We start from the raw sequence: 26,951 nt of genomic DNA, 5'->3' as shown, positions 1-26,951 counted from the left end.
AAAATGAATGTTTCACTTTTAATGTAAAAGTAATGTAATGTAATTCCTGCTACGAATATTTCATTATGATTAGTGGGACCTTTAAAATTATTGTTTGATTTTTTAACAATTATTCAATTAATTGACACTAATTATTTTATACTATGGTAGGTTTAAATGATATAAAAGCACTGCTTGGTCGTGAAATTATTACACTTGAAAAAGCCAGTTACGAACGGGCGAAAGCGCTTGTGGTGGATTTCTTTACTGTTTGGATTAAAGAAGTTTGATTTTATTTGACTGGTGTTTGCTATCTTGGCTTCATTTTGGATTTATTTAAGTTAACGTGACAACATTTGTGATTTCAACAAACAGGATATTACTGCCAGCAGAAGAAGGGGTTTAGGTTTGCCGCATTGTTTTTTCTTAGTTTCTCTTGCTGCTGTTCATCTCTTGAGCAGAATTTTGTCAATTGATGATTCCTGTGGGAGGCAAAGAGATCTATGTCTGGCCTTCCCCACGCTTGGATTATCTTTGTAAACACTTGAGGATGCAACTTCCATTTGTGCGGGTCTGTCATATTTCTGCTTAGATTGTCTGCCAGCGTGCTTTCCAAACCTGGTAGGTACTGTGCTTGAAGTTCGATTTGCCATTCCAGAGCCATGTTCCAAAGTGACATGGCCAGTCTGCACAGGGGGTATGAATGTGTTCCTCCTTGTTTGTTTATGTACCACATTACTGTGGTGTTGTCTGTTCTTATCAATAATTGCCCTGGATGCAGGAGGTCCTTGAAAGCTGTAATTGCATTTATCACTGCTAGCATTTCCTTTTGATTGATGTGAAGGTGCTTTTCCTTTTGGGACCATTTGCCCTGAATGCACCTGTCTGTCATGTGTGCCCCCCAGGCGTAGTCTGAGGCGTCTGTTGTGATGACTTGATTTGCTTGAGGCTTGCAGAATGGTAGACCTGTGTTTGTTTGGCATGCTTGGACCCACCATAGAAATTCCTTTTGCAAACATGGAATTAGTGGTATTATGGTTTCCAAACTGTGGCTGTGTTGAGACCATAGGTTTTTTAGGTACCATTGAAGTTTCCTCATATGCAACTTTGCACATGGGATTAGAAGAATGCAAGATGCCATGAAGCCCAGAGCCTGCAGGATTTTCCTTGCAGTTAGCCTGGTACAATTTGCTAGCATCTTGAAGTACTAAGTTAGTTGCCCCTGTTTTTCTGGCGTAAGATAGGCCATCTGGGTGTTTGTGTCCAGGTTGGCACACAGGAATATTATTTTCTGAGATGGTGTTAGCCTGGATTTCTCTTTGTTGACTGTGTATCCCAGAGAATTCAATAACCGTGTTACATAAGCCAGATGTTCCAGAAGTATGTGTTTGCTGTCCGCTTGGATCAGGCAATCGTCCAAATAAGGGTAAATTTGTATCCCTTGAAGTCTGCAGTAGGCAACTACTGATGCCAGGCATTTCGTGAATACTCAGGGCACAGTAGATAAGCCAAAGGGCAATGCAGAGAATTGATAGTGGATTGAACCTGCAAGAAATCTGAGGTATCTTCTGCAGCTTTGTCTGATTGGGACATGCAGGTATGCCTCCTTGAGGTCCAATGTTACCAGCCAAGACTCCTTGCCCAGCATGGGAAGAAGCTGCTGTAAGGTGAGCATCTTGAATTTTGGTACGAGTAGAAATGTGTTTAGGATGGATAAGTCCAAAATGGGTCTCCAATCGGTTCCCTTCCTTGGTACCAGGAATAGTCTGGAATAAAAACCTTGACCTTGTTCGTGAGTAGGTACCTCTTGAATAGCTTTCATGTCCATGAGCTTTGAAATTTGTATTTGAGCCTCTGCCCTTTGATTGTGTGGCAGGTTCGGCATGCCTCTCATTTTTGGAAGAGTGTGAAAATGAAATCTGTAGCCTCTGTTTATAATGTCCAGGATCCATTTGTCTTTTGTGACAATATGCCAATTTTTTTGAAAATAATGCCAGCTTTCCTCCCAAGTGTGCTGCCACCTGAGCCTTGCTTGGCATGCAAAGGGAAAAGTCAATGGGTTTGTTTCATGTATTGTTGTGCACTGTCTTCGCCACCTCTTCGTGCTGGAGATTGCCATTGTCTGCCTCTATATGATCCTTGAGATTGTCCTCTGCCCCTTGTGCGCCTGTATCTACCTCTTTGGGGCTTGTCCGTGGCTGGAAAGGACCAGTTTTTTGAAGGCCAATTTCTGCTAAAACTTGGTGGTTGTACCTGTAGAAAAGCTTTGACAGTTTGCATAGATTTAGCTTTTTCTTCCATTTTCCGTAGTATCTCCTCAGCATTAGTACCAAATAATACATCCTTTTGTAAAGGAGCATCTAGCAGTTTAGCTTTAACATGATCAGGCAAGGTTTGTTCCCTAAGCCAGGCATGTCTACAAATGACTGATCCTGTAACAGCAGCTCTACATGAGGCCTCTAGAGCATCACAGCCACATTGTAAGGTGTATTTACCCACTTGTTCTGCACTATGCATCATATCCTGCAACTCCTTCAAATCTGGTTGTTCAGGTTGTGACATTTTATTCCTCAATTGTGATAACAGAAACTGCGGATATTTAAGCATATGGAACTGACAATTTAAGGCCCTCATGGCTAGGGTGGCCGAGGTATATACCTTTTTTCCCCACCTTTCTAAGGATCTAGACTCTCTCTCAGAAGGTAATGGATTTTTAGCAGTAGAGGCCTTCATTCCCTTGGGGCCTTGAGAAATGGTGTCAGGGTCAACATTATGGCTTTTGTAAAGAAATTGGTGTGAGTTAGGAACTCTGTAGTACCTATCAGGCTTGACTGGGGCAGGAGGCAGGGAATCCGGATTAAGGCAAGCCTCCGAGTAAACATCATCAAGTATGTCCAAGACAGGAGGTATCGCCAGAGGTCTGTGCTGAGGTAGCAAAAGAAATTCCCTAAGCCTTTTCTTGGAATCTGAAAAATCTTGGCCTTCCCAATGGAAGTGTTCCCTCAAGGTATGCAAGGTTTCCCGAAAGAAAAATCCTCTGGGGGGGATACAGAAGGAATGGACTGCTCTGCATCAGAATCTTCAAAAGGGGAGTACGAGTGTTCCTCTTCATCAGAATGTTCTGAAATAATGGAGCCCTGGTCAGAAGAGGGAGAATCTTCCTCCACTCTGGGTCTCTTGTCTGGAGGGGGTTGGGAACCCTGATAAGAGTAATTAAATCCTCAGCCATTTTGAGCATCTGCTTTTTAGGCATGGGACCTGGAGATGGGCCCTGTGCAACAGGCCTCTTGGAATGCATGGCTGATTTAGACTTAGTAAAGGCCTTTATGGAAAAGGAAGATGAAGGTCTGAAGACACCATGGGTGGAAGTGGACCTGTCCACATTAAGAGGCTCAACACTCACAGTGGCTTCGGTAGCTGTAGTCAGGGTATGGGCCGAGGAACCTGCGGTCTCGGTTACAGAAGACACCGCCAGAGAAGTGTCGTCGGTAGTCAGGGGCTGCGTAGACACCTCGCTGAGAACCGGACCACGTGTAGCCGGTTTTGGCGTGGTGTCAGTGGAGACCGCAGACCTCGCGTGTCCGTCTTTGTCCTTGCGTTTTTGGACAAAACAGTAGTCGGAGTCTCCAATGACATTTTATAATTAAAAGCTTTACCAAAAAAGTGCTGGGCGAACTCCGCCCGATGCTTAATAGTGCGTTTATTGAAAGTAGCACAAAAGCGACAGCCCGAGACGTCGTGGTCTGGGCCTAAACAAGGTATACAGAGGGAATGGAAATCCTTATGTGGTATTTGCTTCCCACAAGAAATACAATTGTTAACTTTGTCTGACATCGGTCTGAGGCAAGAAAAGTTTCCCCAACGGGGTACTTAGCTTTAAAGAAGACTTCGGTTTCCAAATTTTCGTAATTTCAGGAGATGGCCGACCGGCACTTGCGAACTGCTTCTGCTTCGGGCACCGCGCGGCAAAAAAGACTGAAGAAAATGGCGTCAGCTCTGTCTTATGTACCCCTGTCGCACTGACATCAGGAAAGAAAGCGACAACAACCGACGCCGGACCTAGACTTTGGAATTCGGCCGACCGAGGACCCGCCTGACGGCAGGAGAACCCATCTGTTATGACTGCAGCTGTATGCACGATGAACATCAGAAAAAAATAGAAAATTAAGCTTGTTTCCTGCCTTTCCTGTTAAGTGGTATAGACTATTTGTAGGCTTCTGAGTCCCCAAGCCCTTCTGTGTTGGAGGGAAGCCTTCTAGCTTAGTTTGTTTTTTCTTATAACTAGCCAGTTTTGTAGTTACAGCACTCATATCTGTTTCTTTGATCTCAGCACTTGTTCAGAAAAAAAAAAAATTCATCTGCTTTTACTGTACTTTATTTGACTTTTGCATCATCTTAAAAGTACTCAATTGTATTTATTACTGCTTAGTGTAACTCATTCTAAGCCTTTTGGTTTAAACACTTGGGCTTCGGACCAGTTGTGTTGCACTGAAAGGGTTTGTGGTCTGCACTGTAGTGGCAGAACAGGTAGCTTACATCCTTCTAGGTTGGGAACTGCTGATTGAGGGCTCAGTGTCTGTTATTCTAAAAGTGTATTAATTCTGGTTTAAGCACTTGGGCTTTCAGGCCAGTTATTTTACATTAAGAGGGTTCGTGGTCTGCACTCTTGTGGGAGGAGAGGCTGGACTCTGCCCTTCTGAGCTGGGAATTTCTGGTTAAAGGTTTATAGTGCATGCATATCTGAACTGCTTCTTACTGAAGTTGGTGCGCCTTGTTTGCTGTGGCATAGACTGGATTCGGGCCTGCTGGATCTAGCTTTGTTTGTGTAACTAGCACTAATCCAGGCATTCTCTAAAGTATTCAATTGTATTTATTACTGCTTGGTAGTAACTTGATTAAAGTGTAGCTATGATTCTAAGTCTTTTGGATTAAGCACTTGGGCTTCAGACCAGTTGTTTTACATTAGGAAGGTTTGTGGTATGCACTGCGGTGGCAGGACAGGTAGCTTTCATCCTTCTAAGTTGGGAACTGCTGATTGAGAGCCCAGTGTCTGTTATTCTTAAAGTGTATTAGTTCTGGTTTAAGCACTTGGGCCTCAGGCCAGTTATTTTACATTAAGAAGGTTTGTGGTCTGCACTCTTGTGGGAGAAGAGGCTGGACTCTTCCCTTCTGAGCTGGTTATTTCTGGTTAAAGGTTTATAGTGCTTGAATATTTGAACTGTATCTTACTGAAATTGGTACACCTTGTTTGCTGTAGCATAGACTAGATCCAGGCCTGCTGAATCTAGCTTTGTTTATATGCTTGTTGTTTGTTTGCTTGTTATTTCCCTGGAACGCTAATTCCACCTAATACGCGGCTTCTCAGCGCTTCTGTGGATCACTAGTGATATCTGCATTGCTTACTGTACTTATTTCCTTGTTTCACTTGAAAGAAAGTTACTGTTTGTCGTTTTTGCATTTAAGTTACCTGTAACACATTGCACTTAAGTTACCTGGCACTTGCTCACTAAAGCAATTATATAAGTCAGCACTAAAAATTAAAAGCACTACACCCTCACTCCCCACTGGCCCTTGTTTTCAATTATAAAGGAATTCCCAATATTATTCTAGCATGTCCAAAGGTCAGTTGTCAATCTCCTCTCCGGTCCAGCTGGTGAATCTGGGAATCTTGAGGCAATGTTACAACTGCCTCATGTACACAGACAACCCTCTCCTCCTCCCAACAAATTCCAACACATATGAGAGATGCAACCATATAGCCAAACTGGAGGCTAAGCTCTCTCAACTCAGTACTGGCATAACCAGTCAGGAGGAGAAAGAAACCACACTCACTACAATTCCAGTCTCACTTAGACCTACCACGACAGCAAACCAAACACATAATCACACAAAACATACTGGAGGCTCTAAATAAAGATCTGCCTAAGCAGCAGAGACCTCCAAAGCAGACACCCAAGCAACCGCTACCCCAAAACAAAACACATGCAACACATATCTCACAAAGCCAGTGTGCCGAACAGTCACAGCCCTTAAAACTAAACAACACACCTGATACACTTGTAATAGGTGACTATCGTCAGGCACACTGACGTCCCGCTCACCAGGCTGAACAAGGAGAGGGTCACGGTGAGCAGCCTGTCGGGCGCTAGGATCCGCCACATAATACAAGCACTCAGGTCACTCCAAGGCAAGTACAAATATGACTCAGTCATTGTCCATGCTGGTGTGAATGACCTGAGACGTGCCTCCCTGGACTACATGAAAAGAGACATAGAGGAGCTCTCTGAGCATGTAGCCCAGGCCGGTATGACCCTGACCTTGAGTAGCATCTTACCCTCACCAAGAATGATGCCACAATATGAAGACAAGATGATCAATTTCAACAATTGGCTTAAGTACTGCTGTCATTCAAAGGGGATCCAATGCCTGTCAGCTTGGGATGATATGCACGACAAGCAAAGATGCTTCGCTAGGGACGGCTTGCACCTGTCACCCCTGGGCTTTCGGATATTGGCAAAGGCTCTTGCTACCCCCATAGTGCCTTTTTTAGGCAAGGCTCAAAAGACAAACCCACCTCCATAGGTATCACAAGGGATAAGAAAAGTACAGTTTTGTACCTACCATAAATGTAGATGTCCGAACTGGATAGCATCTGCAGTCATAACAAGTGGGTTGTCCTGTCGTCAGGCAGCCCTGCAGTCGGCCGGATTCCAAAGTCCGGGTCCGGCTTGCTGATGTCGCACTCCACCCGACGTCATCTCTGTTGGTCTTCGGGTATAAAAACACCAGCCGACGCCATTTTCCTCAGTGTTTCTTGCCCCAGATGCCAGTAGCCCTCTTGCAGGCTAAAATTTGGATAGATGCCAATGTTTCCAAATAGATAGAGGTAAACACAAAAATAAGCATATATGTACATATATACAAACAAATACACCATAAAAGACTCCCCCCCAACAGCTAGCTATTAGGAGGGTAAACACCCTAGGAGTACCACAGAGGGAAGGCGGAGGGAAATCCTGACTGCAGATGCTATCCAGTTCGGACATCTACATTTATGGTAGGTACAAAACTGTACTATGTCCTTCATGGATGCATCTGCAGTCATAACAAGTGGGTAGAATACCATAGCCAACTAGGGAGGAGGATAAAAGTAGATTATGGTGTGTTTAGGATCCCTTGCAGTACAGCAGTGGCAAATCCTGCTCGGGATCTGGAATATAGAGGCAAATTATAATGCTTGGCAAATGTATGCACGGAGGTCCAAGTAGCCGCCTCAATAATGTCTTTGGTTGCCACTCCTCGTAAGAAGGCTGTGGTAGTGGCTGTTGCCCTTGTAGAATGAGGTCTTATGTTCTGTGGAATTGGTTTTCCATGGAAGGAGTAACAGTATCGTATGCAATTTCCTATCCATTTGGAGATTGTCTGTTTGGAAATAGCTTTTCCTTCCCTTCCTGTTGCATAGGCTACAAAAAGTTGGTCAGTCTTTCTGCTATTTTTGTTCTGTCCAAGTAGTAGCGTAGCTGTCTATGTACATCCAAGGTATGCAGTATTCTTTCCCCTCTGTTTTGTGGGTTGGGAAAGAAGGTAGGTAGGTGGATTGCCTGGTTTAAAGATACTCTGGATACCACCTTGGGCATAAATGTAGGATTAGTCCTCATGGACACTCTATCTTGGTGGAAGATTAGGAAGGGTTGCACTGCCATTAAGGCCTGTAGTTCTGAAACCCTCCTTGCTGAAGTAATTGCCAGTAGGAAAGCAGTTTTCCATGACAGGTGTTGTAGGTCTGCTGTTGCTGCTGGTTCAAAGGGTGATAGTGTCAACTTTTCTAGCACAAAGTTTAAATCCCAAGCTGGTAATGGTGGTTTCCTTGGAGGTTTTACATTCTTGATTCCTCTGAGGAACTGCCTGAACAAAGGGTGCGAAAAAACGGGTGGATCAAAGCTGTATTCTGCTGAAATAGCTGATGCATGTATCTTGATGGAGGAGTAGGACAGGCCTGAATGAAGAAGTTCGGCCAGATACTCCAGAATGTTAGGCATATCTATGTTTGACACATCTTTTCCTCTTTCCGTACTCCAAATGACAAACCTTTTCCATTTTCCAGCATAGTTCCTTCTTGTTGAAGGTCTGCGTGCTTCAAGAATAATGTCTTTAACTCTTTGGGAAAGTTCTGGATTAGCTGCTGCTATGTGATGTTCCATGCAGTCAGTTGCAGCGTTTTAGGTTTGGATGTATGATGCTGTAGTTGTTCTGAGTTAACATCAAAGGCATCAGGGGTATTGGCCACATATTGTTCGAGACATGCTCTTCAGTAGTGGGTACCAGTGTTGTCTTGGCCAGTTTGGAGCTATCAGGATTATCCTTGGACGTTCTTCCTTGATTTTTAGTAGTACCTTGTGTATCAAAGGAAGAGGTGGGAATGCATATGCTGTTAGGCCTTTCCAGTTGAAGGAGAGTGAGTCCACTTTCCATGCTAGTGGGTGGAATGTCCTTGTGCAGAATTTTTGAGCTGGTGATTGAGAGGTGATGCGAATAGGTCTATCTGTGGCATTCCCCATTTCTTTGAGATGGTCTTGAAGATGTCCGGTGCAGCTTCCATTCGTGGGCATCGAAGTGGTTCTGCTTAATATGTCTGCTAGAGTATTGTCTTTCCCGGTACAAATATTGCCTGTAACTGAATGTTGTAGCTGAGTGCCAGGGTCCACAGCTCCAAGGTCATTCTGCATAGGGGTATGAATGAGTGCCTCCCTGTTTGTTGATGTACCACATGACTGTGGTGTTGTCTGTCCTTATCATCAACTGGCCCTCTTTGAGGAATGGTTTGAACTTTTGGATTGCCAGTTTTACTGCCAGCATTTCTTTTAGATTGATGTGTAGGTGAAGTTGATCCTGTGTCCACAATCCTTGCACGCATTTGTCCAGCATGTGGGCCCCCATCCTAGGTCTGAAGCGTCTGTTGTGATGGTCTGGCTTGGTTGACATCTGCGAAAGGGTAGGCCTGGGTTTGACTGGCATGCCTGAGCCCACCATAGGAACTCCTGTTTTAAGCATGGAATTAGTGGGATTTCTGTTTCTAGACTGTGTCTGTGTTGGGACCATAAATTCTTTAGGTACCACTGTAGTTTCCTCATATGTAGTCTGGCAAATGGGACCAAGATTATGCATGATGCCATGAAGCCCAAGGCCTGCAGAACTTTTCTTGCTGTTAACTTGTTCAGTTTTGTTAGTGCCAAGAAGTAAAGAGGAAGTTCTTTTGTTTTTCTGTAGTCAGGAATGCCATTTGTTGTACTGTGTCCAATTCAGCCCAAAATGTCCTTGTTTGGGATGGTATCAGCCTTGACTTTTGTAAATTGACTGTGTATCCCAGTCCTTGTAGCAAGTAAATGACCCTTTGTAAATCTGTGGTCAGCTTGCTTTTGTTGTCCCTTGTAGTAGGCAGTCGTCCAGGTATGGGTAAATTTGAATTCCCTGTAGTCTGCAATGGCGATTACTGATGCCAGGCATTTTGTGAATACTCTGGGCAGTAGATAAGCCAAAGGGCAATGCTGAGAATTGATAGTGCTCTGATCCTGCAAGAAATCTGAGGTATCTTCTGCAGATTGGTCGAATGGGGACGTGCAGGTATGCCTCCTTGAGATCTAGAGTTACCAGCCAAGACTCCTTGCCCAGCATGGGAAGAAGTTGCTGTAGGGTCAGCATTTTGAATTTTGGGACAATGATGTATGTATTTAAGGTGGACAGGTCGAGAATTGGTCTCCAACTTTTTCCTTTCTTGGAACTAGGAATAGTCTGGAATAGAACCCTTTCCTTGTTCTGCTGTTGGCACTCTTTCCACAGCTCTCATGTTTGCTAACTCCATTATCTGGCGTAGAGCCTCTGTTTTTTGATTTGGAGGTAGATTTGGCATTCCTCTTTTGACTGGTAGAGTGTGGAAGTGAAACCGGTAACCTTGATCTATGGTTTGTAAAATCCACTTGTCTTTTGTTATGTGGTGCCAGTTCTTTGAAAATAAGGTTAACTTTCCGCCTAGAGGAGCTGCTATTTGTTCCCTGGTAGGCAGAGTTAGGATTAAGTCACTGTGGTTGTGCTGATGTAGTGGCAGTGGCTGTGTCTGTGCCTCTGTTGTTACCTTGCCACTGTCGTCCTCTGTAGGCCCCTCCTCTGGATTGGTTTCTGCCTCTGGAACGTCTATTCCTGCCCCTTTGAAATTTTGTGGAGTCAGGAAAGGACCAATTTTTGGCAGGCCAGTTCCTGCTAAACCTTGGGGGTTGAACCTGCAAGAAATCTTTGACAGTTTGAACAGATTTTGCCTTTTCTTCCATTTTCTTCATAACCTGCTGGGCAGGTGTACCAAACAAACTTGTCTTGTCCATAGGAGCATCTAGCAACTTAGCTTTAACATGATCCGGTAAAGCTTGTTCCTTTAGCCATGCATGCCTTCTTATCACTGTGCCTGTCATGGCTGATCTAAATGAAGCCTCCAGTGCATCATAGCCACATTTTAAGGAATGGTTGCTAACTTGTTGTATGTTATTTACCGTCTCTAATACATATTTCTTATCAAGAGATTCATCAGTGGTTAGTTTTTAGTTAACTGATCAAGCATAAACTCTTGGTATTGTATCATGTGAAATTGACAGTTTAAAGCTCTAGCTGAGAGAGTAGCTGAAGTGTAGACCTTTTTACCCCATCTGTCTAATGACCTTGCTTCCCTTTCAGAAGGAATAGGGTTTTAGCTGTGGTCGGCTACTGCCTTGGGACCCTGGGATATAGTTTCTGGGTCTGCAAGAGGGGCCTTGTAAAGGTGGTGATGAGTATCTGGCACCCTGTAAAATCTGTCTGGTTTGGCAGGGGCTGGGGTAAAGAGTCTGGAGCGGAGCAAACATCATTGAAAGCATCATCCACCACAGAGAGAACAGGAGGTATAGCCAAGGGCCTGTGCTGTGGGAGGTGCAGAAAGGTCCTAAGTCTTTTTCTGGAGTCTGAAAATCCTGTTGCTGCCATTGGAACTGTTCTCGCATGGCATGCAAGGTTTCCCCAAAGGAGAATTCTTCTGGTGGGGAAGCAGCTGGAATGGATTCTTCAGCATCAGAATCTTCAAAATTGGAGAAGGGAGCCTCTGGCTGGTCAGTTATGTCTGATTCATCAGCAGAATCATCAGAAGACACTGGCTCAGCGGCTCTGCCCTAGGTCTCTTCTCTGGGGGCTGAGAGGCCCTGTCTGGGTGAGATTGAGATCCTCTAATTAAAGAAATTAAATCTTCTGCCAAAGAAAGCATTTGAGAACTGGAAGAGGGCCTGGATGTGGGGGTTTAACAGGCACTGATTTAGTAGTCTTGGCTGCTTTGGCCCTGGCGAAGGCCTTAATGGACATGGCTGCTGGAGGCCTAGCAGCACCACGTGCTGGGGTAGAGACATCCAAGGGATGGTGTCTGATAAGTCAACCACCGTAGTGGGTACAATTTCTGAGGTCGATTCAAGAGTTGTAGCAGGGGCCTCAGTTGTAAGAATAGGTTCAGCTGTACTTTGATCAGTTTTCGGTTTCGGCGAAACCGAGACACTTGCGGTTTGCTTTACCGTGGTTTCGCCGAAACCGCGGACCGCGAGTGTCGGTCTTTATCTTTGCGTTTTTGGTAGATTGGGTAGTCGCGGGATCCGCCGGCATAATGTAGGCAAAATCAGTACCGAAAAACTGTTCTCCAAACTCCGACCGGCGCCTAAGCGTTCGTCGGTTGAAAGAGGCACAGGCGAACAGGCTGCTACGCCGGGCTGGGCCTAAACAAGGCAGACAGTAAGAGTGGAAATCTTTATGAGGTATTTGTTTCCCACAGGTTAAACAATTGTTAACTTTTTCTGACATCGGCTGAGGCAAGAAAGAGTCCCCAACGGGGTACTTAGCTTTAGAAGTCTTCGAAGTAGTATTCGGTAGAAGTAATCTCTGGATCCGACCGACCGGCACTTGCGAACAGCTTCTGCTTCGGGCGCCGCACGGCAAGAAAGACAGAGGAAAATGGCGTCGGCTGATGCTTTTATACCCGAAGACCAACAGAGATGACGTCGGGTGGAGTGCGACATCAGCCGAAGCCGGACCCGGACTTTGGAATCCGGCCGACTGCAGGGCTGCCTGACGACAGGACAACCCACTTGTTATGACTGCAGATGCATCCATGAAGGACATCTAAGAGTAATGCTACTCAACGCCAGAAGTCTAAACCTCAAGATGCACGCACTCAAAACTCTCCTTAGCATGGAGAACATCAATATCTGTGCAGTAACAGAAACCTGGTTCAGGGCTCCCGAGAGCACCCCAGCACTACCATACAATACCTCATACCATGCTTTTCGGCCCCTAAACTTGGACCAAACCACAAAAGGAGGGGGAGTATCGATATTCATCAAAGATACCCATACCTCCAGGTTGGTGGCAAAGCGCGAAGCATCAGAGACTATCCATGTGCAACTAACAGTGGGTAAAACTGCCTTCCAGTTTATAGCCTGCTACAGACCACCCTCCCAAACCCAGGAATCCCACTCGGCCTTCCTGAGAATACTGAAAAATATGAAGGTCTCTCCAAACACCATTATATTGGGCGACTTCAACTACCCAAACATAGACTGGGAGCATTACTCTAGCTCCAACACCCTAGCCCAAAGGTTCCTAGAATTTATAAACTCAAATGCTATGGAACAACTTGTTACCACTCCCACAAGAGGGGAAAACATACTGGACCTGATCATCACCAACATGGGGACTCTATGCTCCAGACCAGAAGTGTATCCATCACTGATAAGATCAGACCATAAACTAATCTCACTGGATATTCACATCCCAACCCCACCCCCTGCCCAGAAAACCACAGTGAAAAACTTCTCTAAAGCAAATTTCACACTCCTCAAAACCGAGGTGGAATCCTTCAAAGCCCCGGCCTGTGGAAAATCGCCCAGACCACAGAATCCTTTATAAATGCATTCTATGAACACCTTCAGGAATGCATGGATCATGCGATCCCAAATAAAACCAAGACCCAATCCTCCAAAGGCAGACATCCTGTCTGGTGGACCCCAGCCATAAACAAACTATACAACAGAAGGAGGAAGCTACTAAATGATAGAGCAAAATCCCAAAAAGGGAAGGCATCACTGATTAGTATTAGCAAAAAACTACGGGCACTCATAAAATTGTCTAAGGCCAGCTTCGAGAGAAAAATTGCACAGGACACTAAGGATAATCACAAGGCTTTCTTTAGTTATGTTAGGAACCTGGGTGGGAATTCCCAGATATGCTCAGAATTAGTCCAAAATGACAAAATACACACCGAACCCACAGACATTGCCAGCATCCTAGGTGACAGGTTCAGCGCAAACTTCTCCCCCCTCCCATCCCCACCAAAAGGGCAAATATCTATCCCAGCAGAGTGCTGCCCCCCTGACATCTCAGATGCTCAGGTAAGAGCCGCCCTCTCCAAAGCAAAAAACACAGCATCAATGGGACCAGACGGTGTCCCGGGCTGCGTCCTACATGAACTCCAAGAAGAGCTAAACCCAAACATAAAACTACTGTTCAATCTCAGCCTTACTACAGGATATGTGCCCAAAGAGTGGCGTACAGCAACAGTGGTCCCTCTCCATAAAGGTGGTGCCTCAACGGATCCTGGAAACTATCGCCCCATAAGCCTGACTAGCTTGGTCTGCAAAGCTATGGAAAGGATCATCATGGACCTCATAAATAAAGATATTGGGGACCTACAGACACTGGATCCTACCCAGTTCGGCTTTGTTAAGGGCAGATCCTGCCTCTTAAACCTGGTTGATTTCTTTGAAACAGTCACCAAGGCCATTGACGAGGGAAGGTGGTCCACACAGCCTACCTGGACCTCGCAAAAGCCTTCGATACAATACCCCACTCGGACATTATAGATAAGCTCACCAGCTTAAATATAAACCCCTATGTCACTAGATGGATTGCAAACTGGCTCAAGGACAGAACCCACATGGTTAGAATTGCTGGAGCCATGTCAGACTCCAAACCAGTTACAAGTGGTGTCCCACAAGGCTCAGTCCTGGGACCTCTCTTGTTCAGTATATATTTCTCGGAGGTACAGGCCAACACGGAAGGACTGTGGCTGACCAAGTTCGCAGATGACTGCAAACTGGGTGCCATAATCGACTCTCCAGCCGACACAAGCATCCTCCAAAAGGGCCTCATAGAAACAGACAACTGGTGCCAGAGCCATGGCCTCAAGCTAAATGCCAAAAAGTGTATAGTCATCCCCTTTGGCAAAAACAAAGTGCCCCACTTCTCTCAGGCAGCAAAGCCAAACGCAAACAGTAATAGCACTATTCCAATCCAAAACTACTCAGTTCGATGCTGGAAAATTTTTACAAACACGCTTTATTTCACTTTACGCTTTAAGTGTGCAAGTAATCATACACTTTTCGTCAGGGCTCCTGCCCCAACTTCTTCAGAAACAGCAACCAATACTTACAATGCACTTTTATATAACCCCTACCAACGTCATCAACACAATTAATTAATTAATTACATCTTGTTTAACATTCTTAGACTAAAACCTTTACTATAATTTAAATGAACATTTACACAAATGTCTACATCAATATAAACAATACATATTTTAAAAACTATTGTTAATGTTTTATTTTATTTTAAATTAACCACAAAAAGGAGCGAAATGGCTTTGCAGTAAAAAATCCAGTTCCCAATGTAAATCAACATTTACATCAACCCAAAAAGAATCGCACAAAAGTATAATCCAAACGAGAACTTTAATAGCTAGCTAGAGTTAAGCGCTTTCACCAAATGGCTTTTTCAAAACTTCAACGTTTTTGGGTTGAAGAACCAGCTACACTTGCTTTACTTTGCAGCATACTACCTTTATGAGCTGAAAAAGCTGTTTTACTTTGGAAACAGAGGCTTGCTGTTTTTGTTGATTTACATTGGGAACTGGATTTTTTACTGCAAAGCCATTTCGCTCCTTTTTGTGGTTAATTTATTTATTATACACTGTCGTCGGATTTAGGAGCGTTTACCTTTTACTGCAAGCAACTTGTTGCCTGGTTTTATTTTATTTTATTTTGTTTTATTTCATTTTGTTTTGTCTATTGCTAAAATAGTTTAAATTAAAACTTAAATCTGAGACACCAAAAAAATACCCAAACTTTTCCTAGTAAACTCTGTCACTCACTAATTAATACTTATACTAAGTGTAGATATAACATTTAAAATTATTAAAATTAGTCATCTTAATGATAAATATCAAAGCCTATATGTTTTTATTTTGTTTCACTTAATAATTAAATGAATAAATAATGAATTCAATAATTAATTCAATAAAATTGAACTCGAAAGACAAGGCTTATAAAATTAAAAATGCTTACTCAAATGAATAACTGTAATATGCATCTCTACTCATTTGAGCTTTTAAAGTGCACTCAATGTTTAAATACCTCTATACAAAATTATTGTGTACAATATTTATATTTATAATACATATCCACAAAATTATAAATTTGTACAGTTTCATCTATCTAAATTTTTCAATCTTAGTATACATTTAATGGAACACATTTCATTTAAGCCTGGAGCTCTCATTGCGTTAGTTCTCAATTGCCAAAGGAGTTCTAACTTTTCTAAAAACAAACTTTCATTTCCTCCCCTACCTACATATTTTAAAATATGTATTGTTTATATTGATGTAGACATTTGTGTAAATGTTCATTTAAATTATAGTAAAGGTTTTAGTCTAAGAATGTTAAACAAGATGTAATTAATTAATTAATTGTGTTGATGACGTTGGTAGGGGTTATATAAAAGTGCATTGTAAGTATTGGTTGCTGTTTCTGAAGAAGTTGGGGCAGGAGCCCTGACGAAAAGTGTATGATTACTTGCACACTTAAAGCGTAAAGTGAAATAAAGCGTGTTTGTAAAAATTTTCCAGCATCGAACTGAGTAGTTTTGGATTAGAATAGTGCTATTACTGTTTGCGTTTGGCTTTGCTGCCTGAGAGAGGTGGAGCGTTGTGTGAGTTTAGTCGTTTCCAGTTTTTAAAAAACAAAGTGCCCACAAATTACCACATAGGTGGTAATCCATTAAGTACAGAAGAAGTAATTAGGGTCCTGGGGACCCAAGTTGATAGCAATCTCTCATTTGACAACCACGTGGCCAAAGTGGTTAGAAAAACATTTTATATAGCCCACCTAATCATGAAGGGATTCACATCTAGATCAGGGAAGGTCATCGTGCCTCTTTACTCATCCCTCATCAGGCCCATAATTGAGTACAATGCCCCTTTTGGAATGTACCTTACCAGACACCTGCAGCAACTGGAAAGACCCCAAAAGTACCTCACCAAGAGGATCAAAGGGCTCAAACAGATGCCATATGCTGCCCGTGTAAAGAAACTCCAGCGCTACTCAATGGTATACCGCCTGTTCAGAGGCGATCTGTGCCTGACGTATAAAGCCATATCCAACCCGGAATTAATGGACATGCTGCACCTCAGAAAATCCAAATCCCATCGAGCTACGCGCTCGAGAGACTTGAACCTCAGCACTGAAATAAATAGGACATGCTGGAGGGACAGATTCACAACCCAGAGGCTCCCTTCACTCCGGAATAAAATCCCAGTCCAGGTTAGGCAGAGTCCCTCATTGACTCTCTTCAAGAGGAATCTTGATGAGTGGATGGGAGATCGTAGGTTTACCCCGGGTATCACTTCTGTGTCATTGTTAGACAGAGGCACAGTATACTAACCTCGAAAAAGGGCATAGCAAAATACATTTAAAATGGGTGGTGAAAGCCAAACACATTCTGGCTAGGCTTATAAATGCCCTAGGGCAGATAGCCTAGTATGAACCTATGAACCTATGAACATAAGATGATGAACTACACTGACGTCAAGAAACAAAGAATTTTTAAAGTGTTTTTAGAATCTTTTTAAAGTATTTGTATTTTGCATTTTGATATTTTGCACATTATTCATTTATTTATTTAACATGAAGATTTTAAACATATTTGTATTAACACTGATAGCTGCTTATTACTGTAGTGCTCTGAATTTTGTAAGCATGATTACAACAGTTACTTCATATAAGTTCTGGGTTCAGAGAAATTCCTAGGAAACATACATTCTTTATAATAGAAAATGTTAGTTCAACTTTGTTCCACGAGATGGCATTGTATTAAAAGTTGGTTTAGAAAAGGTTTTAAAAGGTTTTAGAGATTTTAAAGTTTAAATTAAAGTAATAAAAATGACTGTATCAAAGAGTTTGCAAGCTTTTAGACAACTAGTATGATATTTGATTGCTATCATTAGTACAATTAGGTCAATAGTACTTTTTATGCTAGAAATAAGGCATTTTGAATGTACCTTTAAAAGTTTTCATGACATAATTTTCAATTATGCCTCATTTACTATGCAGCATGAGATTGGTGGTTTTAAATGTTAACTGATGTATGTGTATATATATATATACATATATATATATATATATATATATATATATATATATATATATTTATATATATATATATATATGCACTGATGTAATTACCAGCCCACATCTGAGGAAGTTTTTGATACAAAAACGTACTTGCATTTGGAGCGTTAGTGTGATTTCAGTGTTTTTTTCCTGTGAAGCGAATGCTTGGATTAAACTATTTTAACAGTTGAAAAGCTTTGTTCCTTGGCGTTTTTATCCTGTGGATTTCTGTGGACTACACTGTTAAATCAACAACTACAAGGCTTGACTAAGTCATCCTGTCCGTAAGCTTCATTGTGTTTTCTTCCAGGGTCTTGGCATATGGTTTTTTAGTTACTGTTTTTATAAGGAGGACCTCTGATTTGAGATGGGGTTGGAAGGAAGTCAGAGCCTTTTGCACTGCCATCACTTCTTTCTGGTTGATGTGCAAGTGAAGTTGCTGGGCATTCCACAGGCCTTGGGTACACCTGCCTGCTTAGGGTTACCACCTGTCCCACATTGCGAGGGACAGTCCCTCTTTGGGCAGTTGTGTCCTGCAAAAAAATTGAAAATACGGCAAATGTCCTGAGAGTTTATAGTTTCATAGTTTCATAGTTTAGTACTAGGCTATCTGCCCTGGGGCATTTGTAAGCCTAGCCATAGTGATGTGGCTTTCGCCACCCCATGAAATGGTACAAAAATTCTTTTTTTGATTGCATTCTCCACTTCCTGTATTCACATTACCTTCACCAGCCTTATTCTGCTCGTAATCTAATTTCTTAATATCATCTATCATCCTGAATTATTCTATAAAAAAAAATATCTATATATATATATATATATATATATATATATATATATATATATATATATATATATACACATATACATATATATTAGGTATAACTTCACTCTATTATTATCTTTGTTGATAATTTTACTGTTTGTAAACTATACCTTGCTATATATCTTGCATGTTATGTAATGTAAATCTCTGTAACTTGTATTCTTGTTGGAGCTTTTCTCCCCAGGACTCCATTGAAAATGGGTTCACTTGGCCCAATGGACCATCCTGGTTAACCAACAGCAAATAAATAAATAAAATAAATAAATAAAAATGCACAGAATAGATTTAGAATACTGTGCCTCTGTCTAGTAGTGACACAGTGAAGGTCCCCTTATATAATAGAATTAGTTTACTGTGCCCCTGTCTAGTAGTGACACAGATGTGACCCCTGGGGTAAACTTATGATCTCCCATCCACTCATCAAGATTTCTCTTGAAGAGAGTCAGTGAGTGGCTCTGCCTAACATGAACTGGGATCTTGTTCCAAAGCATGGGAAGCCTCCGGGTTATGAATCTATCCCTCCAGCATGTCCTATTCATACTTGTGCCGAGGTTTAAGTCTTTAGCTCTCATGGTTCTGATGGATTTGGATTTTTTGAGGTGGAGCATGTCCATCAGTTCCTGATTGGACATGGCCTTGTACATCAGGCAGAGATCACCTCTGAGCAGGCGGTATGCTACTGAATAGAGCTGGAGTTTCTTTAGTCTGGCAGAATAAGACATATGTTGGAGACCCTTGATCCTCTTGGTGAGGTACTTTTGTGGTCTCGCCAGCTGTTGCAAATGCCGGGTGAGGTACATACCAAATGGGGCATTGTACTCAATCATGGGTCTGATAGAGGAGTATAGGGGTACAATGACATCCTTGGATCTGGATGTGAATCCCTTCATGATAAGGTGTGCAAGGTAGAATGTCTTTCTAACCACTTTGGCAACGTGGGTGTCAAATGAGAGGTCGCTGTCAACTTGGGTCCCTAGGTCTCTGATTACTTTTTCCGTACTCAGTGGGTTGCTGTCTATGTGATAATTTGTGGGTACTTTGTTTTTCCCAAAGGAGATGACTATACATTTTTTGGCATTTAGTTTAAGGCCATGACTCCGGCACCAGTTGTCTGTTTCTGTGAGGCCTTTTTGTAGGATGTATGTGTCCGCTGGTGTATCGACTATGGCCCCTAGTTTGCAGTCATCTGCAAACTTTGTCAGCCACAACCCTCCCATGTTTGCTTTAACATCTGAGAAATAAATGCAGAACAAGAGGGGTTCCAGGACAGATCCCTGTGAGACACCACTTGTGACTGGCTTTGAGTCTGACATTGCTCCAGCGATTTTAACTTTATGTTCTGTCCTTTAGCCAGTTTGCAACCCATCCAGTGACATAAGGGTTTACATTTAAGCTGTTGAGCTTATCTATGATGCCTGAGTGGGGTATTGTGTCGAAGGCCTTAGCCAAGTCCAGGTAGGCTGTATGGACTGCTTTGCCCTCATCAATGGCTCTAGTGACTGTTTCAAAAAAGTCAACCAGGTTCAAAAGGCAGGATCTGCCCTTTACAAAGCCGAACTGGGTGGGGTCAAGTGTCTGTAGGTCCCCAATGTCTCTGTTTATGAGTTCCATAATGATTCTTTCCATAGCTTTGCAGACCAGACTGATTAAGCTTATGGGGTGGTAGTTCCCAGGGTCTGTAGAGGCACCCCCTTTGTGGAGTGGGACCACTGTTGCTGTACGCCAGTGTTCAGGTACATATCCTGTAGTAACGCTAAGGTTAAATAGCATTTTTATGTGCGGGTTTAGCTCCTCTTGGAGTTCACGTAGCACGCAACCCGGGAAACCGTCAGGTCCCATTGATGCTGTATTTTTAGCTTTGCTGAGGGTGGCTCTCACCTGGACATCTGAGATGACAGGGAGATTACATTCAGCTGGGATAAGTATTTCTTCTTTTGGGGGTGAGGGAGGGGAGAAATTTGCACTGAACCTGTCAGCCAGAATGTTGGCAATATCTGTGGGTTCAGTGTATTTTTTGTTGTTGTGAACTAACTCTGAGCATATCTGAGGGTTTCCGCCCAGGTTTCTAACATAGCTGAAGAAGGCTTTATGGTTATCTTTAGTGTCCTTAGCGATTTTTCTCTCAAAGTTGGCCTTGGATGTTTTTATGAGAGAACGTAGTTTTCTGCTAGTGTTGATCAGAGATGTCTTCCCTTTATGGGATATTGCTCTGTCATGCAGTAGCTTCCTTCTTTTGTTATACAATTTGTTAATGGCTGAGGTCCAACAGACAGGACGCTTGCCTTTGGTGGAGAGGGACTTGGATTTATTTGGGATTGCATGATCCATGCATTCTTGGAGATGTCCATAGAAAGCATTTGTGAAGGATTCAGCATTGTGGGATGTGGTATCCACTGGCCCAGTGGGCTTAAAGGATACCATCTCAGTCTTAAGAAGAGTGAAGTCTGCTTTTGAGAAGTTTTTCACTGTGGCCTTTTGTGCTGGGGCTGGAGGTGGGATTTGTATATCCAGGGTGATTAGTTTGTGGTCAGATCTCACTAGTGAGGGATATACCTCCGGTGTGGAGCATTTTGTCCCCATGTTTGTGATGATCAGGTCTAGTATATTATCTCCCCTAGTGGGAGAGGTGACTAGTTGTTCCAACGCATTTGAATTTATGAATTCCAGGAACCTTTGGGCTAGGGTGTTAGGGCTAGAATAATGTACCCAATCTATGTTAAGGTAGTTGAAGTCTCCCAGTATGATGGTATTTTGTGATACATTCATATCCTCCAATGTCTTCAAGAAGGCTGAGTGGGGTTCCTGAGATTGGGAGGGTGGTCTGTAACATGCTACCAGTTGTATAGCAGTTTTGCCTATGGTTAGTTGCACCTGTATGGTCTCCGATGCTTCATGTGTTGCTACTAACCTGGAGGTGTGGGTGTCCTTGATGAATATGGACACTCCCCCTCCCTTTGTGGTTCGACCCGGGTTTTGGGGCCGAAAAGCATGATACGAGGTATAGTCTGGTAGCGCAGGGGTGCTCTCAGGAGCCTTGAACCAGGTTTCAGTTACTGCACAGACGTCGATGTTCTCCATACTGAGGAGTGCATTGAGTGCCTGCATCTTGAGGTTTAGACTTCTGGCGTTGAGCAGCATTACCCTTAGTTTTTTTCCATTTTTGTTTTCTAAGGGGGTGGGTTTGTCTTTTGAGACTTGCCTAAAAAAGGCACTATGGGGGTAGCAAGAGCCTTAGCCAATATCCGGAAGCCCAGTGGTGACAGGTGCAAGCCGCCCCTCATGGGCAGCGTGGCTTGTCCAACATGTCATCCCAGGCAGACAGCCATTGGATCCCCTTAGAATGACACCAGTACTTGAGCCAATTATTAAAGCTGATCATCTTGTCTTTGTATTGTGGCATCATTCTTGGTGAGGGCAAGATGCTGCTCAGGGTCAGGGTCATACCAACCTGGGCTACATAATCAGAGAGCTCCTCTATGTCTCTTTTCATGTAGTCCAGGGAGGTACGTCTCAGGTCATTTACGCCAGCATGGACAATGACGGAGTCATATTTGTACTTGCTTTGGAGTGACCTGAGTGTGTGTGTTATGTGGCGGATCCTAGCTCCCGATAGGCAGCTCACAGTCACCCTCTCCTTGTTCAGCCTGGTAAGCGGGACATCAGTGTGTCTGACTATAGAGTCACCTATTACTAGTGTATCAGGCATGGTGTTTGGCCTTAAGGGCTGTGATTGATTGACACACTGATTTATTGAAGTATGTGTTGCATGTGTTTTGTTTTGAGGTGGTGGATTTTTGGATGTCTGCTTTGGGAGCCTCTGTTGTTTTGGTAAGTTTTTTATTAGAGCCTCCGAGTATGTCTTTGTGTTTTTATGTGTTTGGTTTGCAGTTGTGGTAGGTCTATGTGGGACTGGGTTTGTTGTGTGTGTGGTTACCATCTCCTCCTGTCTGGTCATGCCAGCCCTAAGTTGAGAGAGTTCAGCCTCCAGTTTGGCTATATAGTTGCATCTTTCACATGTATTTGTTGGGAGGAGGAGAGGGGTGTCTGTGTACATGAGACAATTGTAGCATTGTCTCAAGATACCCAGATTAACCAGCTGAACTGGAGAGGACGCCAGTAATCTACCACTCGACATGCTAGAACAGTATAAGGGAGTGCTGTGCCTTTAAGGGAAGTGGATATTCACAGGGGTGGTAGGTGGATGTAGTGCTTACTTAGTATGAGAGTGCTTACTTAGTAGAGAAGTTTTGAGAACAAGTGCTAGGCTTATAATATAGTGAGTAGTCTGATTATACTAAGAGTAGAGCTTCCTTAAGGGAAAATTTGAAGAGCAGACTTGGCGGAGACAGAAGAACTTTAACCTAGTTTAACCGGTGCTGCGCTATGCGCACAATGGCGCAAACGCGGATTTTAAACAGGGAACTTCAAAAGAGCTAGAAATGGTCCAAAACAACCAATTACTACAGCTCTTGTGCTGAGGTCACTTCCTACAGGGACAGGTAGGCTGCTCAAGGCTCCCCACTCCCACTGGTGAGCAAAGAAACTTCCCTCTATCCAAGTAAGGTAATGGACAACACAGGAACTACACCACAGCCCAGAATACAGCAAAGCCTGTAAACTGGTCTAAACTAGTCGAGGAGAGGCGGGAAAACAAGGATTATTTTTTTTTTGTTGTTGTTTTTAGATAAAATGCATGCTCCCCATCGGGGAATTGAACCCCGGTCTCCCGCGTGACAGGTGGGGATACTCACCACTATACTAACGAGGAAGGACAAAAATAATTCCTATATTTTATGTAATAGTTGCATAAAACAGTTATTATGTCCCTGAAACACCTAAATGTTACAAGAAATAGAATAAGCAACTAAAATGCTACAAGAATAAGCTTTTATTTAGGCAAAAATGTGAAGTTATGTCCTTTCTACTGGCCATGGGTATGTTTTGCTCTGCAAAATCTGACGTTTGTACCAAAAATGTCCCAATTTGGGCATTTGAAAAGGTGGCAACCCTATGCCTGCTAGGTGAGCACCCCAAGCTATGTCTGAGGCGTCTGTGGTGATGGTCTGGCTGGTAGAGCGGAGGATAAAGGGAAGACCCTTGTTCATGGCGCAAGCCTCTGCCCACCAGAAAAATGTGTCCCTTATGCAAGGGATCAGTGGGAGAGTGTTCTCTAGGGACTGAGAGTGCTGACAACAAAGGTTCTTTAAATACCACTGAAGTTTTCTCATGTGAAGCCTAGAAAGAGGGATAAGAAGGATGCAAGATGACATGAATCTCAGGGCTTGCAGGAACTTCTTTTCAGTGAGGTGACTTCTGGAAGCCAGCTGGGTGAAGTAGAGAGGCAGGAAGCTCTGTTTTTCTGGGGATAGGAAGGCCATTTGGGTTGTTGTGTCTAGCACAGCTCCCAGGAAAACAATTTTCCTGGTGGGGTTTTGCTTTGATTTTTTTCTCGTTGATGGTGAACCCTAGGGAAGTTAGGAATGATTTGACAAAGAGAAGGTCCTGGAGCAACTTTTCTTTGCTGTCTACCTGAATGAGGCAGTTATCCAGGTAAGGGTAAATCTGTATATTTCTCTGCCTGCAGAATGCTACAGCCAGGGCCAAGCATTTGGTGAATACTCTGGGAGCAGTAGATAAGCCAAAGGGCAGTGCAGAGAACTGAAAGTGTTGACTGCCTGCTCTGAAGCACAGGAATCTTCTGCATGATTCCCTGATGGGGATGTGGAGGTAGACATCTTTTAGGTCTAGTGTCACAAGCCAGGCATTTTGTGGGAGCACAGGCAGGAGCTTCTGCAAGGTTTGCATTTTGAGTCTGGGGACCACCAAGAAGGTGTTCAGTTTGGATAGATCCAGGATGGGGAACCAAGTGCCCTTTTTTCTGGGAACAAGGAATAGTCTGAAGTAAAAACCTTTTCCTGTTTGATCTGGAGGGACAGGTTTTACTGCCCCCTGAGATATTAGTGTTTTGACCTGTTTTAACGCCTCTGCCCACTGGTTTGGGGGGAGGTCTGGGTACCCTCTTGGAATAGGGAATTTGGTGAAGGAGAATCTGTATCCCTGAGAAATGATTTTTAATACCCATTGGTCCTTGGTTATAGACACCCAATTGTCCTTGAAGAGGGTGAGCCTTTCTTCTAGCTTTTGGTGAGTGAAAGGAGGGCAGAGGGGAGAGGGAGAGTCATTGTGAGTGCTTGCCATAGAAGCTTGGCTTAGAACTCCCTGCCTTAGAGGTGAAAGTGGTTCACTGTTTGCATCTTTGCTGGCCCTGGGATAGGGGCCTGGATGTCCTGTCCCTGTGGGGCTTACCTTGACCTTGTCTGCTGGGTGCAGGGAAGGCTCAGTGCTTAGAGGGGAAATTCCTGCTGAATCTGGGTGGTTGAACTTGAAAGAAATCTTTTACTGTTTACATACATTTTGCTTTGTCTTCCATCTTTTTAAGCACCTCTTCTGCTTTTTCCCCAAAAAGGCATTCCTTATCTAAGGGTGCATCAATAAGTTTAGACTTGACGTGATCAGGGAGAGTTTGTTCCTTCAGCATGCATGCCTTCTAATAACAGATCATGTCACTGCTGTCCTGCTAGAGGCTTCTAGGGTGTCATATCCACATTGTAATGAGAGCTTGGCCACTTGACAAGCAGATTGTAGTAATTCTGCCAGCTCTTTTGAGTTGGCACCATCAGGAGAGGTAGCAATCTTCTGTTTTAATTGTTCCAAAGTGTGTTGTTGATATTTTAACACATGGAACTGACAACTGAGTGCTCTGACAGCTAAGGTTGCAGAGGTGTATACTTTCTTACCCCATCTGTCCAGAGCTCTGGAGTCTTTGTCAGAAGGAAGAGGATTCTTGGCAGAACTAGTCTTATCTTCTTTGGGTCCCTGTGTAATGATCTCAGGGTCTGCAGCAGGGTTCCTGTACAGGTATTTGTGATAATCCGGTACTCTGTAGTACCTGTCAGGTTTAGTTGGAGCAGGACACAGGGCATCAGGGGCTAAGCTGGATTCATGGAAAACATCATCCACCACTTACAGAATAGGTGGAATGTCCAGGGGTCTGTGCTGGGGCAGGTCCAAAAACTCTCCAAGTCATTTCTTTGACTGTGGGAAGTCTTGAGCTTCCCATTGGAAATGTTCCCTGAGGGAGTGAAGGGTTTCCCCAAAGGAGAGGTCCTCTGGAGGGGAGGCAGAGGGGATGGATTCCTCTGCATCTGAATCCTCATAAACAGTTAAGGGATGTTGTTCCTCTTCAAAAGCAGAATAATCAGATTTCTCAGACTCTTGTTCATTCATAACTTCTGGAGAAGGATGCCTTCTCCTTTTTGGAGTGGGGGCCCGAGTACCTCAGATAAGGGAGATGAGATCCTCTGCCATTTTAAGCATTTGAGCTTGGGGTGGGGGAGCAGTAGCAAGATGGTAGCTAAAAGCAGATTTCCTTGGAGTGGCCTGGCTACGAGGCCTGAGAGAATCCTTCAGTCTCTGAGAAACGGTAGTCGGATGAGAAGACATCATTTTTTGTCTAGAATCGGTAGTGCAAAAGGCCTCGTAGGAAGCCGGTGCCTGCGTTGCAGCTCCGGACCTATCCGAGGCAGAGACAGCCAAAGGCTTGGAAGATGAAGAGGATTTCTGCAGCATACTGGACTCCAAAAGGGTCTTGGCAGAGGCATCAGGGGCTGCGAAAGCACCTCACTGAATTACGGAGAACTGATGCCTTGCTTAGCGGAAGCGTCATCAGAAGGCTTAGCCTTGTGTGGCCTGTCTCTATCTTTACGTTTTTTCAGAATGTTGACAGATTGTTGGCTGACAGATGCCATATTGGAATTCGAAGACAGAATATGAAAATAATTGTCAACAAAAAGAGCTCTATGGCGAATGTTTCTCGCATTAAAGAGGGCACATAACCGGCAATGAAGGATGTCGTGGTCTGGGCCTACACAAGTGATGCAGTAAGAATGAAAGTCTTGGTGTGGGATCTGCTTTCCACAGGTGAGACAATTGTTAACTTTTTCGGACATTGGTTAGAGCAAGAAAAAAGGGTCCTCAATGGGGTACTTAGCTTTAGACGTTTTCTGCTGAAATTCTACTTCTGGTAGTGACCGACTGGCACTCATGCGAACTGCTTCTGCTACAGGCTCCACGGCAAGAAAGACTGATGTAATGACGTCAGCTGCCTTGCTTTATAGTACTAACTACCTGATGTCAGACTACAGGCGACAACAGCTGGCACACAAAAACATCGACTCTGGTATTCAGGCCGAGGGCTACCACAGCAGGGATAACCCACAGGTGATGACTACAACAGTGAAACACGAAGAACATCAAGAGGATTACCCACAGCAAAAGGGTCCTGTTTCTATATAAAAAAAAAAAAAAAAAAAAAAAAAAGATTTCCTAGTACTTGCTTTTCTAAACTACTGTAAAACCTGGAGTACATTCTCAGAAAAATGGTGGCTAAAAATAATTAAAACCCTATCAACCAAACAGACTACTGCAGGGTGAGAAGATGAAGGAGAATAAGCAAGTCCTTGTCCTGTGTAAGCAAGTCCATCCTGTGATGTAACTTGAGATGACTCCCCTTAGCCAGGTGATAAGGTAACTTGTAGGTTTGGTATAATGGCTAAGGTCTTCATTCCCCAAGATACAAAAACTGGGCT

At 43.5% G+C, this 26,951-nt stretch overlaps 1 protein-coding gene and 1 non-coding gene across 2 annotated transcripts in view; both read right to left on the bottom strand.

Annotated features, from left to right (window-relative positions):
- SMIM14 (small integral membrane protein 14) overlaps positions 1 to 26,951 on the bottom strand; it is a 734,614-nt gene that overhangs the window by 290,755 nt on the left and 416,908 nt on the right. The window lies entirely within an intron of this gene.
- On the bottom strand, positions 23,000 to 23,071 carry TRNAD-GUC. Its single transcript has one exon. It is a non-coding gene; the product is annotated as a tRNA-Asp (tRNA).

The sequence above is a fragment of the Protopterus annectens genome, chromosome 2.part1 (genome assembly GCF_019279795.1).
Source record: "Protopterus annectens isolate FY-2018-M chromosome 2.part1, PAN1.0, whole genome shotgun sequence".
Taxonomy (NCBI): domain Eukaryota; kingdom Metazoa; phylum Chordata; order Ceratodontiformes; family Protopteridae; genus Protopterus; species Protopterus annectens.
The sequence above is the reverse complement of the archived record's forward strand: the minus strand, read 5'-3'. Positions and strand labels throughout refer to the sequence as shown.